Source organism: Oreochromis niloticus, linkage group LG2 (assembly GCF_001858045.2).
Source record: "Oreochromis niloticus isolate F11D_XX linkage group LG2, O_niloticus_UMD_NMBU, whole genome shotgun sequence".
NCBI classification, from domain to species: Eukaryota; Metazoa; Chordata; class Actinopteri; order Cichliformes; family Cichlidae; genus Oreochromis; species Oreochromis niloticus.
This window is the reverse complement of record NC_031966.2, coordinates 31,284,849-31,298,037: the sequence shown is the minus strand read 5'-3', so window position 1 is coordinate 31,298,037 and position 13,189 is coordinate 31,284,849. Positions and strand designations below refer to the sequence as shown.

At 44.2% G+C, this 13,189-nt stretch overlaps 1 protein-coding gene across 1 annotated transcript in view; it reads right to left on the bottom strand.

The window, feature by feature from the left end:
• Positions 1-12,978, bottom strand: part of tenm1 (teneurin transmembrane protein 1) — a 186,462-nt gene extending 173,484 nt beyond the window's left edge. Inside the window, 1 exon segment of the mRNA XM_025898021.1 lies at positions 12,575-12,978. The gene's annotated coding sequence lies outside the window, so the exon portion shown is untranslated.
• Positions 12,979-13,189: the final 211 nt, after the last annotated feature.

Here is a 13,189-nt window from a genome sequence, read left to right as displayed (position 1 = left end):
CCACCTGAGCTCAACACCAGGCGAGATTCACAGCTGAGGAATAACCACCTTGGGGCAGAGTGGGCACATTGGCTCAGCTACCGGCAACTCTTCCAAGAGAACAAGCACGATTGCTCTGAAAAGGTCCAAAGATGTTGTTATAATTAGCTCCGTGCTAGAGTAAATTTTTAATATGGGATTCTTTCAGACCTTCCTTACAAGGTTTGTATCATCTCTCATCATTTATTTACACACTTGTAGAACACGGGACTACACGGTGCATTTGTTAAGCTAAGCGCTTCATTGTATCACCATACTGCCAGTTACTAAAAATGATCATAGTCTGATTGCAAATGCAAAGACAGACTGACTGGTAGACTGTAAAAAAAAACGTGTAAGCTATAAGATATGTGTCGCAAATCGATTATGGGTGAATATTTTTATGCACTGACAGTGTGCATATCGCTCTAATCTCTTATTCTTCGGTGAATAGCATAATAAACGTGTTTCTGCTATGAATGGAAAGCAGTGATAAAATAGAAATAGAAAATCTATTCTCACTTGTTAGACAGACACAAACAATATGGGAAACATATGGGCTGTTGCTAAGGTGATTAACCAGCCTGTGTTTTAGGAGGAGGAGCTATGTATTTAGTATAACTTTGAATTTAGTTTTAGCTGTTCTGGCAGCCAGAAATATCTCATTTTTGCATTCTCCATGGTTGTTAATGTTTTCATCGGTAAGGAGATTATAGGCCTTGACCCTGGAGGTACATTATCAATATCTGCTTGAAATGAACACTGAGCTTTTTCAGTGTGTCAAAAGCAGCCACAATCACTGTCTTTATTCCACAAACAGCAACCCTGGAGGCTGAAAAAGGAAGCCAAAGTAGAGATGCCAAAATTCACAGTTCACTTGAAGCAGGCTCCAAAAGTGAGTCAATCTCCATCGTCTTCAATGTTAAAAACGCTGAACTTTAAAGTGGAAATTATTAGGATTACAGTCTGGAACAAAAATCATTTTTTTGTTCCTATAGATAATTTTTTGCATCGCTGCTGCTATCAAGGATTATGTTTTCTTTTTCTTTATTAGGTTTTAAAGTTAGGGGTGTGGCCTCTTTGACAGACATCTGGATGCTTCCTGTGGTACAGCCCATCCACAAACTTTGTGTTCCAGTTTTGATAGATACAAGTATTTTATTTGTGTTTTACTTAGCACTGATGGTATAATTTGTATAATTATGGTCACTGCGAGCTCCAGAAAGTCAAGATTGCACCAGCGATGTTGGAGACTTCACGTTAGCTATGTTGTTGACTACTACCGTCTTCTATATAGTCTACTGGATTTTACAACAAAATATACTCGTTAAAAATGTAAAGAACACCTTTTAATCCGAGTAGAGCATCAAGCTGATGAAACTTCTGGGACATTGATGTGGTCAGTTAAGTAGCAGAGAGGGTTGTTAATCAGTTTCAGCTGCTTCGGTGTCAATAAATTTAACAACAGGTGCACTAAAGGAGCGACAAGGAGACAACCAGTTAAACAGGAATGGTTTTACAGGTGGAGGACACTGACATTTTTTTTACTCCTAATCTTTTCTGTTTTTTCACTAGTTTTGATAGCGTTAGTGTCAGTGTCACTACTGGTAGCATGAGGTGATATCTGGACCCTACAAAGGTTGCAAAGATAGTCCAATTCCTCCAGGGTGGCACAGTCTCATGAGCCTGGAGGAGATTCCAGGAAACAGACAGTTACTATAGGAGAGCTGGACTGGGCCGTAAAAGGTCCCATCAGCAGGACTGGTATCTGCTCCTTTGTGCAACGAGGAATAGGATGAGCGCTGCCGACTACAAAATGACCTCCAGCAGATCACCCATGAGGGTGGCCTGTGGAACTCGTCCTCTTGTGGGCCCTGTGCTCACTCTCTAGTGCTGTGGAGCCTGACTGGCATTAGCCATAGAATACCAAAATTGGCAGGTCCACCACTGGCACCCTGTGCTGTTCACAGATGAGAACAGGTTCACCCTGAGGACATGAGACAGACATGAAAGGGTCTGGAGAAGCCTTGGAGAATATTATGATGCCTGTAACATCGTTCAGAATGACCGGTTTGGTGGTAGGTCGGTGACGGTCTGGAGAGGCATATCCATGGTGGGACACACAGACCTCTACAGGCTAGTCAATGACACCATGAGTGCCAATGAGTATCATGATGAAATCCTTGGATTCATTATCACACCCTACGTCTGTCCAATGGGTCCTGGGTTCGCCCTGGTGGATGACAGTGCTCGGCCTCATGTGGTGAGAGTCTGGAGGCAATTCCTGAAGGATGAAGGAAATGATCAAAATGATCTAGCCCCCATGCTCGCCTGAGCAAATCCAGTAGAACCCTTCTGGGAAATTATGTTTTGGTCCATGGATGCTGCCAGGTTGCACTTCAAACTGTCCAGAAGCTCAGTGATGCTCTGGTCCAGATCTGGGAGGAGACCCCCCAGGACAACATCCATCACCTCATTAGGAGTTCTCACATTATCAAGGATGCATGCGAGAGCCATACAAACTGCTGAGGACCATTTTGAATGATTACAATGAAATTTCAAGAAAACGGACTAGCCTTTCACTTTGATTTTGGGGGTTTCTCTGAATTCAGCCCTCTGTAGATGGAAAATTTTCATTTGCATCAAACAATGTGACATCCTTTCATTCCTAACACGTTACTCATCCATATGTGTAGATATCCAGCACGACTTTTTCCCATTGAAATTTGAGGTTTTCAAAGTGCACCTATCATTTTTATTTGAGCAGCGTGGTACAAATCAGAGAATTCATAGGTAGCATCAGTGTTGATTTCAGTATGTGGGGACTACATCCTCCTTAATTACCAAACTAATACAAAGTGACAACACTGAGTACAACACAAGCATCATGTTGCTTTGTTATCCCCTTCCAGTGCTTATCCACTGCCACTAGCCATTTTTTCTATTTCTTATCAATCCCTCTTTCACACACACACACACACACACACACACACACACACACACACACACACACACACACACAGTGACACGGGAGTGATAATCCATGGCTACACAAATGCAATAATATCTAATGGGACCCTTCACCCACTTGATCCTCCGTCCTATCTATCTATTTATTCAAACAGTGCAGCCATGGACAAAATCTGCTTAGAGAAGTGATCGAGGCTCACATACACAACTTGCTTTTAAACAGGATTTACGCTCCGAGTCTCCTCCGGAGGGGCGGGGTCCCTCAGATGTCCAACAGCAGCGACGATAACACAAACAGCACGGCCGAGATTGTCATGTGAAAAGGCAAGGACCATGAGGACAAGTCAAAACCGATTTACGCTTCCCAATCTCAAATGAATGTGCTGAAGTCATGAAGCAAAAAGAAGAGAGAGCATGCAAAATGGAAAAAGAGAATGAGGCAGAGAGAGGATTGGGGCCAGGCAGAGGCAGTGAAATTGAGTTTCAAACTGGTAAATAAACAAGGAGGACGGGGAGAGCAGAGTGGCATCCAACCATATTAGCTCCTCAGATTATTGATACAGTATCGTTCCAGGATTACAGACACACATCCACCATGCAGAGAAGGCTCTTATTTTCATAACAGGCCGGAGACCCCATGTGAGTAGGAAGCTACTTTCTTTGTTAGCTCTCGCCTTTATACGTTTCCTTGAAGCTTGTTTGCACAGAGACAAGCTAATTCTGCTCGCTAAACAGGCCCGGCGAGTCGCAGGAATGACGATGAGGAACCTTGAGAAAATATATTCATGCTGCAGCATAGACTTATCGCCCCAGATGCTCCAAAGTGAAGTTATGACAATCCTGTCGCTGTTTGCAGGTTTTCATTTTGTCTACCATTACAATGGCTTAATCATCAGAAGCAATCGAGGCACAGTCTGTAGCTGCAAATGCAGATCCAGGCTACAGGTCCTACGGGAGTAAACAGTGAGCTGTCAGAGAGAGAGCGCTTCTCCTAGAGCGAGGGTGTATGTGTCTCTGTGTGTGTGCCTCCTGTGTGTGTTTGTGGCTGTTTGCATGGAGGGATGGGAGGAGGAGGTGTGTGTGTGCGTGTGGGGGGGATAGGGCTTAAAAAGCTATCTTCTCCATTCGTTAGCACCACCACGGTTCCTCAGGCATATGACAGGGACGACGATGACGAGCGGCCCTGAAGGACCCACAGGACCCTGTTATACCTAAACCACCCACAACACAACAAAAGAGTGCACCACCCACTGGGAGCCCTCGGCTCCTGCTGAGAGGAGGGAGGGAGGGATGAACGCCGAACAAGGATAAGGGGAGTGATGGATAGATAATAAGAGATGTAGAGATTTCACTATGAAAATGGGGGGCATTGAAGGATAGAGAGATTGCCAAGTGAGACATGGAGTGATAGAGGGTTTTAATTAGTGGATAAGGGCTAGCTATCTGTGGGCGGCAGCAGCACTCTTGTCACGTAGTTGTGCTTTCATAGCTGACCAAGCCTGAAATCTCTTGCTGCTAATGCCGAATTTACCAGCAGAACACATACTGTTGCACACAAGCACACACACACGTATATATATATATATATATATATATATATATATATATATATATACACACACACGCATGCTCGGACACATAAACCTCAGCATACAGCCTTTATTAGCTCCTGGGTTTGAAGATGAAACACAATGACAATCATCCACAGACGGACACACACACTCAGTGCCCTTGCGCCTACAAGTTCTTATAGCATTTCACGCTAGCTGACAAACAGCACACTTGAACACCCACATGCCACAGAGGCTCAACAGTCTTCACTGGCCTTCTCAGCAAAGGCAGCATTGTGCGAACCCCCGCTTGCTGTTCCTGTGTTGTCGTCGCAGTGTCTTTCACCATTCAGCCTCCGGTTCACCGTACGCCCTCATTATTCCGCACACCGTATAACCCAAGGTTAATGCATCTGCTGCATGTGCAAAGCAAGTCGTATAGGTGACACTTGTAGCCCTGCAAATCCTTGTTGTATTCCCACCCGTGTTAGAATGAGAGCATGACCAAGAAGCAGGAAATAAAGTCTGCGTGTGTCCGCTCACGGAGCAGATCGGCCCTTGTCAGGAGCTGTCAGGAGCTGTCAGGACCAACCTGGGCCATTTGACTATTTATAGTGGACATGGCTCAAATCCCACATCAGCGCTTCATGCCTGAGCAGTGTGGAGAAATCCATAAGGTCCTACACTATTCATGCTCTCTGAATGTGGCCTAGAGCGAGGGAGTAGCTAAGCTTTAACTTTTCAAAGCCTGCTTTTATATCTTGACTACAGTTATGACTTTTTTCTTCCTTTCAGATCTCGACTAAGGTAGCCCATAGTCTTTTTTGTCTCCCCCACTGCTTCTTTCTATTCACGCTCCACTCCTGCTCCTCTCTGATCTAAAGCCCTCTGCTGATTCCCTAGAAGGCCGGAGAGCAAACAAGAAAACACAAAATATGACGCAAGTATGCAACAGCACACATGTACTGTAGTCACATCCACTTGAAGGGGCACACAGGGATTTGACCGCAAATACGCACACACGCGGAGCAAGAGACACCACCCAAAACCACTTAATCAATATTCCTGACAAGGCAAAGCCTTATTCAACACATTTGATATTCCTCCTCTCTCGCAAGATAAATACATGTCACTGTCCTCCTCGGAGGACTAAAAGGCTGTTCGCACTAACTCGCTTTGCAAATAAAGCTTTACATCATGAGTGACAACCTCCTAAGCTCTCTGCATCAGCCACTGCTTGGAAAAAAGCCTCTTTCAATAATGCATTTGACCGCTAAAACCCTCCCAACACCCAAAGCCAAGCAAAGTGGCAGCATTAGGAATGCAAAATTAATTGATAAATCAATGCCATTGATTCCTGAAATTGGATTTGGTGACTTGCGATTTAGACAGTATTTCCTGTGCGTCCTCGCTCATGAAGTTGTTGATTACGGAGAAATGAGTGAGTAAAGAGCATTAGTCCTCCAGAGGAGCAGCCGAAACGATGTACTAGTAGCTGTTGAGCAGCACAGCAGATTGATTTCTGAATGCTAAGTGGGCTAATCTTCCGTCTGCGCTGTTACAATTTGATGCTTCTCAGCCTCTGAAAACCAAGGAGCGTGTAAGAGGAGATCTTTTTCTTTCTTTTTTTTTTGCGGCACTCCCAATGCAAAAGTCCAGAGGGCTCCTGCTGCTCCTCAGATCTCTGCTCAGCCCTCACCTTCACTCTGATTCTCTTGGCGGCTCAGAGACTGAGGCCACGGATGGCATTCAGCAGCCTCACACAAGAAAATACTTCTCAACAAAGAGAGGAGCAGCTTTTCAAAAACCACGGGACTCAGTCGGGAACAAGCCGACGTCCTCGCAATGCTCTTTTGTGAGCTGACTAGACAGAAGCGATGGGCTGAATACATCCCACCTATATGTCTGTTCAATTTATATAAACATATAAATCCGCCTCAAGGTTATGGCAGACAGTCTGTTTAACCATGCTCTGAGACAGACATAAAAATTTCGAGCTTTCACCAAGAATGAATGCAGGATTGTTAGAAATGTGTATTCAGCCCTAAAGGCTTTAATATGTATGTGAGACGCACAGGCAGGCCATGGTGAGACGTAACAGTGAAAGAGAAGATTTCCAGATAAACAAATCACATAAACTTGAAATCAATAGCACACATACTGTAAAATGTATTTACAGTTAGGAAGTGGCAGAGAGACATTTTAAGCACTTTTTCCTTCGATATCTCATACCTCCGCCTTGCTTTTTCATTTATCCTGCATCTTATTTTCCACTGCAGTCCTTTTTTTTCTCCTTCCTCAAAATTTGTTAGGCAAAATCTGCAGTGGGCACATTCCTCACCAATTTGCATTTCTCATTTTGGTTCCTGTCAAATGAATCACTGTGTCATCCGAGCACATTAACGAGAACAAAATAAGGATTTTTTTTCCAAACAATTCCTTTTTGAGACCAAGGCGGGGATGACACGCGAGCGCATCTGGTAAAATTTCAGATTTCGGGATTGTTACGTCCGGAAACGTGGCGTACAAAGTCTGGTTCACATGAAAAATGGCTGCACAGCTCTGCCGTTCTCTGGTTTTCTTGGAGTACATATTGCTTTGTTTTTTTTTGGTCTTCCTTTTTCTCACATCACTTTGCTTTGTGCAGTTTGGCTTGACATCCTGGCTGGCAATCAGCGAAGAATATGTGTCTCTACAGACAGAAGTCAATTTGGTGCGATGATGCACGCGCTTGAAATACATCCCAGAGTTCACGGTGGATCAAGTCTCCTCCTCGAAATTAAACCTGAACAATGAAAACAACTCACCTCCTCGCAAGGCAGTGAAAAACACACCCAACCCAACCGTACTGTACCCTACTGTACATTGCATTGTGCAAAATGTGGCTTCCAGCAGAGATGCATCAAGCACCATTCTGGCGCTATTCATCTTTTCTATGAGTTAATAATTCATGATCATCTAGAAAGTAGAGCTATGAATATTACTGATGATACACATGAGGCTATTTACCAGTCAGCAGGAAATAGATGAACTCGTTTAGTGGAGAGATCTACAGTGTAACATCACTGTGTTTTATAGTGCTAAATAAATCATTTCATGGGCATGCAACAAAGCTACTGATGCAACTTATTCATATTGAGTTATCAATCACGGTCTTGAGGTGCAACTGTAGGTGTGTGACGTGCTGTTGAGGCTTCATTGTGTGCTAATATGGAGCAGACGTGAAGGCGACTTAGTCTCCAGTTAGTAACTTGGCTAAACCTGTGTGCTTCACCCTCACTGTGGATCGTGCACAGTTTTTCAGCATATCTGACGCATCCGATTTCAGCCGGTACCCTCTCCTGATGGCTCCCGTGTCTGCAGGCGATAAGCTAGCCAGTGCCAGCTTGCCCCTTTGTCCTCTGTGTGAACAAATGCAGGATATGATATAATTGGTTTAAACTTAATTATTTTGACACTAATTCCAAGATGTGGACCTGGAGGTGAAGGACAATTTATGTGGTAATAAATTGGGAAAGAAACAAAAATTGATTTTTCTTCTGCTAAAGTTGTCTGCTGACTGGATTAATAAAAGATTTTACAGTGGGATGCGTGTCCACGTAGAAGTGCTTTCTATGTGTGTCATTAGATACTGCATTGTCATTTTTTACGATAGTTGCAGTACAGCAATATCAGAAAATGAAGTATTGTCATGAAAGAAAGAATTACACCGAAATAGCTCAACGATTGACTGAAATAACATTTATCCGCTAGGGTTAAAAGTAATTACTCAAGCAAAAATTTTCCATATTGCGAGGTTATGGCTCCTTCTAATATTAACTTGTTGTTTTTTTATGTTTGTGCTTGGGGCTGTCAGGCTGACATTTAAAGGCATCACTACAAATTCTAAGAACCATAAATTTTCCACAAAAAAAGCAAGAAAATGTATTAATCAGTGATGAAAAAGATTGTCTGCTGTATCCCTGTGTGTAATATAATTCAACATAAATACGCAAATTAGGTCCTCAAACCTTAACACGCACTGAAATTAAAAATATTCTGACAGCTTCTCCATCTCAAATTTCTGTCTAGGTGTGTGCCATCAGCGCTGGTCTTCACACACACACCTCTTGACAAATTAATCTCATATTTTAAAGAGAGGTAGAGTGGGCTTGACCGGCCAGCCTCTCGTGGTTCTGATCCTTCTGTGTGCAGACTAGAAATCTGAAAGGAGGGGGACCAGGATGAAAGTGGAGGAGTGTGAAGGGAGGCTGTGATTGCATTTTTGCCAAACAAATCTCACATAACACCTGAGTAGTTATTGAACTGTACATAGTTCCTGACTGTTGCCCATAGCCCAATGGAAGAAGACAAGAGAGAACAGAGGGCTGGAGATGCCAGTTGAGACTTAGCAGAGTACTTTAAAGAAGAGTGCCTCGGGCATATACTGTATCTATGTGTGTGTGTGTGTGTGTGTGTGTGTGTGTGTGTGTGTGTGTGTGTGTGTGTGTGTATGTAGCATTGGCAACTGAAGGTGAATTTGGTTACTATTTCTATCTGTTCTCTGTTGCTGTCGGTCCAGGTTTTGGTTTAAACACACACACACACACACACACACACACTAGTAAAAAAATCTTCAAAGCTTAATATGTAACTACTGAATTCTTAATAATGGTCAGTTACTAGAGAAATACAATACATGATACTTACTGGTGTAATATTTTGTGATATTTATCAATAAATGGCGACCAAATCTCTAAGAGTTCAACTGATTTGATGAATCTTGTTTTTATAATTACCTGTCAATCAATCAGCAAAGCCATCAACTGAACCATTTTCATATTCACTGCTTTTTAGCAGTAATCACACTTTGGTACCAACCCTGCGTTCTTATTCCAAGTGCCTGAATTGTCAAGTCTAAATGCTGGGCTCACTATGTGAGGTTTTTATAGGGTAATTTGGTAGCACTATATTGCTTTTGTATTTCCTTTTTCCAAAAAAAAAGAAAAAAATCACAGGCTGGCAATTTCCTTGCTGCAGAGGCCAAACACAGGCGAATGAATAGAGGAAACGCTAATTAGCACTGCAGGATTTGTTAAACAATTCCTCTTGAGGATGGAGCAGCATTGCAGCAAGAAGGTAAATATTTGAAGTTGTACAGTGGTTACATCTCTAAGTGTCTACGCTGCATATGTGTGTGTGTGTATATGTGTGTTTGTGTCTGCAAGTCTAGGGGTCTAGCACTCTGATTAGCCAGCTGGCGTGAGCGCTTTTACTTTGAAATTATCAGCAGGGTGGCGAACGCAAACGCATTTTATGCTTTTCCAGCAATTACATTCTTACTATATGATGGACATGCAGAGAGAGGAAGAAGAGGAGAGAGAGGGATAAAAACTCCCACTGGGCCACATTTTGCCTGGCTGCAGCACTGAGTGTTGTACTCTATATAATAAACAACCTCTGATGCATTTCACATTGTCCTCTCGCTAATTCATGACCCCAATTTTATTAAGGAAAATTAGTTTTGTGGACAAACTTGTGGGTCAGAAGGGAAGAGTGTGAGCGATTCCATGGGAGAGGGGAGCATTACAGTGCCAGGGGCTACTGCATTCCTGGAATGAAAATTCATAAATAATGCAGAGCTGGATAACAAAAAGAACTCCCCCGCTGTCTCGCACAGCACTGCACTATCCAAAGGCCATGCAATATCACTCAAATCTCAGAAAAACACAAATTATTGGAAGTAAGCGAACAGTTTTTTTTGTTTTGTGTTTTTTTGTTAGTGGTTTCTTGACTCAGGACAATGGGATCTGCTGACAGCCGAGGCAAAATGCCAGCATCCTAACAATCGGCACTCGGGGCCCAAATTGTCAGGAAGTTGCACTGAAATAATGATGTGACTCCAAGCCAAGGAGCTAAGCAGCTATTTTGGATTTCCAAAACACCATATGCACCACCCGCTTAAGAACAACAATTGTGAAAATTAAAAAGTGCAACAACTGAGGGAGATAATTAGCACAGCGACAACTGCTAACTGCTGCTGAGAGTGAAGCCGGAGTGTGTGTGTGTGTGTGTGTGTGTGTGTGTGTGCTAGCTCGAGTTTAAATGTACAATCTGGAATATCCGGGTGATTGAAGGGTGGTGTGGTGAGTTGGTTGACTGACAGGAAGGCCTTATCAGTGGCGCGTGCGCAGCATTTAATTGCTGAAGTGACATTTCAATTCAAAGGCCTGTCCTGTGGTTGTTAAGGTGTTGCCATTATGGGTGTGTCATTTAAAAAAATATGCACTTAATCACTGTTTATCATCATGGAGGGACTGAAAGTCATCTGCATGTATGCGGATGACGAGAAGGCCGCCACCACGACGCGAAGCCATCTACACCAGAGCACCAGCCATCAACCTCTGCTGGTCCAGTGCATGCGCATCATCCCTACTCAGTGCACATGTGACTAAAAGAGTGCGCGTCCATATGGTGGAGAAGAGAGCATGTGTGTATGTGTGTTATCAAGCCTCCTGTACAAGATGCACTCTATTAATCACATGGAGCTGAGACAAAGTGCCTGATTGTTATCATGACTATCAATAACGTGCGAGCCGAAGAAGAATAAAGCACAGCTACAGCTTCGTTGTGAGCAAAGCCAGGTAGGGCACTGACACAGGAGGGTTACACCGTGTGACAAATATCCCCACAGTTCAAAGCTTGCAGCCGAAGCCGCCGCGGTGTGGTTTGCTTTTGTTGTTTTCTTTTTTTTTTTGAACACTCCAAAATAATAATGCAGGAATCAGGTATGCCAGATGGGTGAAACAGTCCAAACACTAATGCAGCTCTCTGAGAGATGTGTACAGTGGCTGTTGTGGGTGGTGCATTAGATGCATGTATTAGAGATGCTGATGAATTATAGCTTGTGATTAAAATGCTTTTGCCCCCCTCAATCAAACAAAGCCAGATTTAATACCATCGGAAAAGATGTGGAATGCTTCTGAGAGTTCAAAGCTAATGGAATAATATATCTGGAGAATTCCTCAGAAATCTGCATTATTCATATATTTGTTTTCCTTATTTGTTGTTGTCTTATCTATGACTTATTTATTTATTGGAAATGTGCCTTGAGTGGTTTACTCCAAGCAATTATTTATAATCTGCTGTGAAGGGGAGAAGTGAGGAGGTCTAATTTAAGTCTCTCAGAGCCTATCCATCTCGGTGCAATTTGCGCTGCCTTCACAATAATTATGATTTATCAAAATGCATTTGCCGCCTGTTAATTATTTACCCTCACACATTTTTAAACTGCGCCAACGTGGAAAATAGATATCACGCAGCTCAATAATTTAGCCCAGAAATTGCCTCACCAGCCATCCAGAAGGGCTAGGAGTTGACATGAGAGATGTAAAAATAGCAAAGAAATACAGTGGGTCACGGTGCCTGTTGGACCTATACTGGTGGTAACGTCTAGCCCGGGCCCGGGTAGGCTGGAAGACAGCAGGCACGCATCAGAGAGATCTATACCCCCTGGATCTGAGTGCTGATGGAGATGACGCGGACGAGCCAGAAGTGGAGCTAAAAACAACAACAAAAAACCCAACAACTCAAGGCTGTAAGTGTTCCGAAGCAAAACGGCTACGACACATACGAAGCTGGCAGCCTGCTGCTCCGCGCACTGTACTCGGATCGTCATCATTTAGACAGGCTGTCACACACACAGGCACAAAGTCTGCATCCCCACACTTCAAACGAGGTGCACTGGTTTTCATAAAAGCCCAACCACACACACGTACACAAACACACACACACACACACACACACACACACGTTTATATACTCTCTCCCTCTCTGCGTGTCTGCCTCACTCTGTCATACACTACACACACACACGCACAGACACGCACAGGTCATAGCACTGCACGGCGCATCAGAACAGCTGATAATCACCATTCCCGTGAAACTCACGTTGTCTCGGCACCCGAGCCTCGTTTAGCCAAGCAGCACCGTAGCCCGATCTCCCTCCCCCGCTTAATGAGCCCACTAAAAAGGCCAGAACTGAACGTGCCGCTTACCTTCCCGACGTAAAGCCATCCCTTTAGTCCGATTCCGTGCTATAAGCAGCCTGCAAAAGCCGAAGTGTGTGCTATCCCCCCTCCCCACCACTGGCAGAAATGTGACTTGAGCTCCGGTTAAAAAATGTGGACGAGACACCCTCTCTCCGCGGTCTGGTTTCGAGGCGGCGGTGCTGATGATGCTGATGATGCTCGCTCTGAAATGCCGATGGAGGACGACGAGACGATTTTGCGCGGGGAGGAAGGGATCTCCTCGCACGGGGCTGTGCGCGAGCCAGCTCCGCTGTGCGGTGTGACAGGGATCCCGGCGCGGTGCGTTTAGCCGCAGTTGAACCCGATGATGCTGTTGCTGGTGAGGCTCGGTGCTGCTATAACAGTATCCCTGGATCATACCACCGCACCGAGGAGAAGGGGGTGTGGCACAGACCGGCCACAGACACAAACACTTGCAGGCGTCAGGAGGTCGTCTGGATCACTAGTCAGACTCGTTCAGGTGATGCCATATGGCTGCACACCGTGGTCCTGCGCTGGAATGCTGACTCATTAAGACGAGGAAAAGTTTCGCTTTTTCATCCGGTCCCACGGAGCAACAGGCCCGAGAGCTGCAGAGGTGCA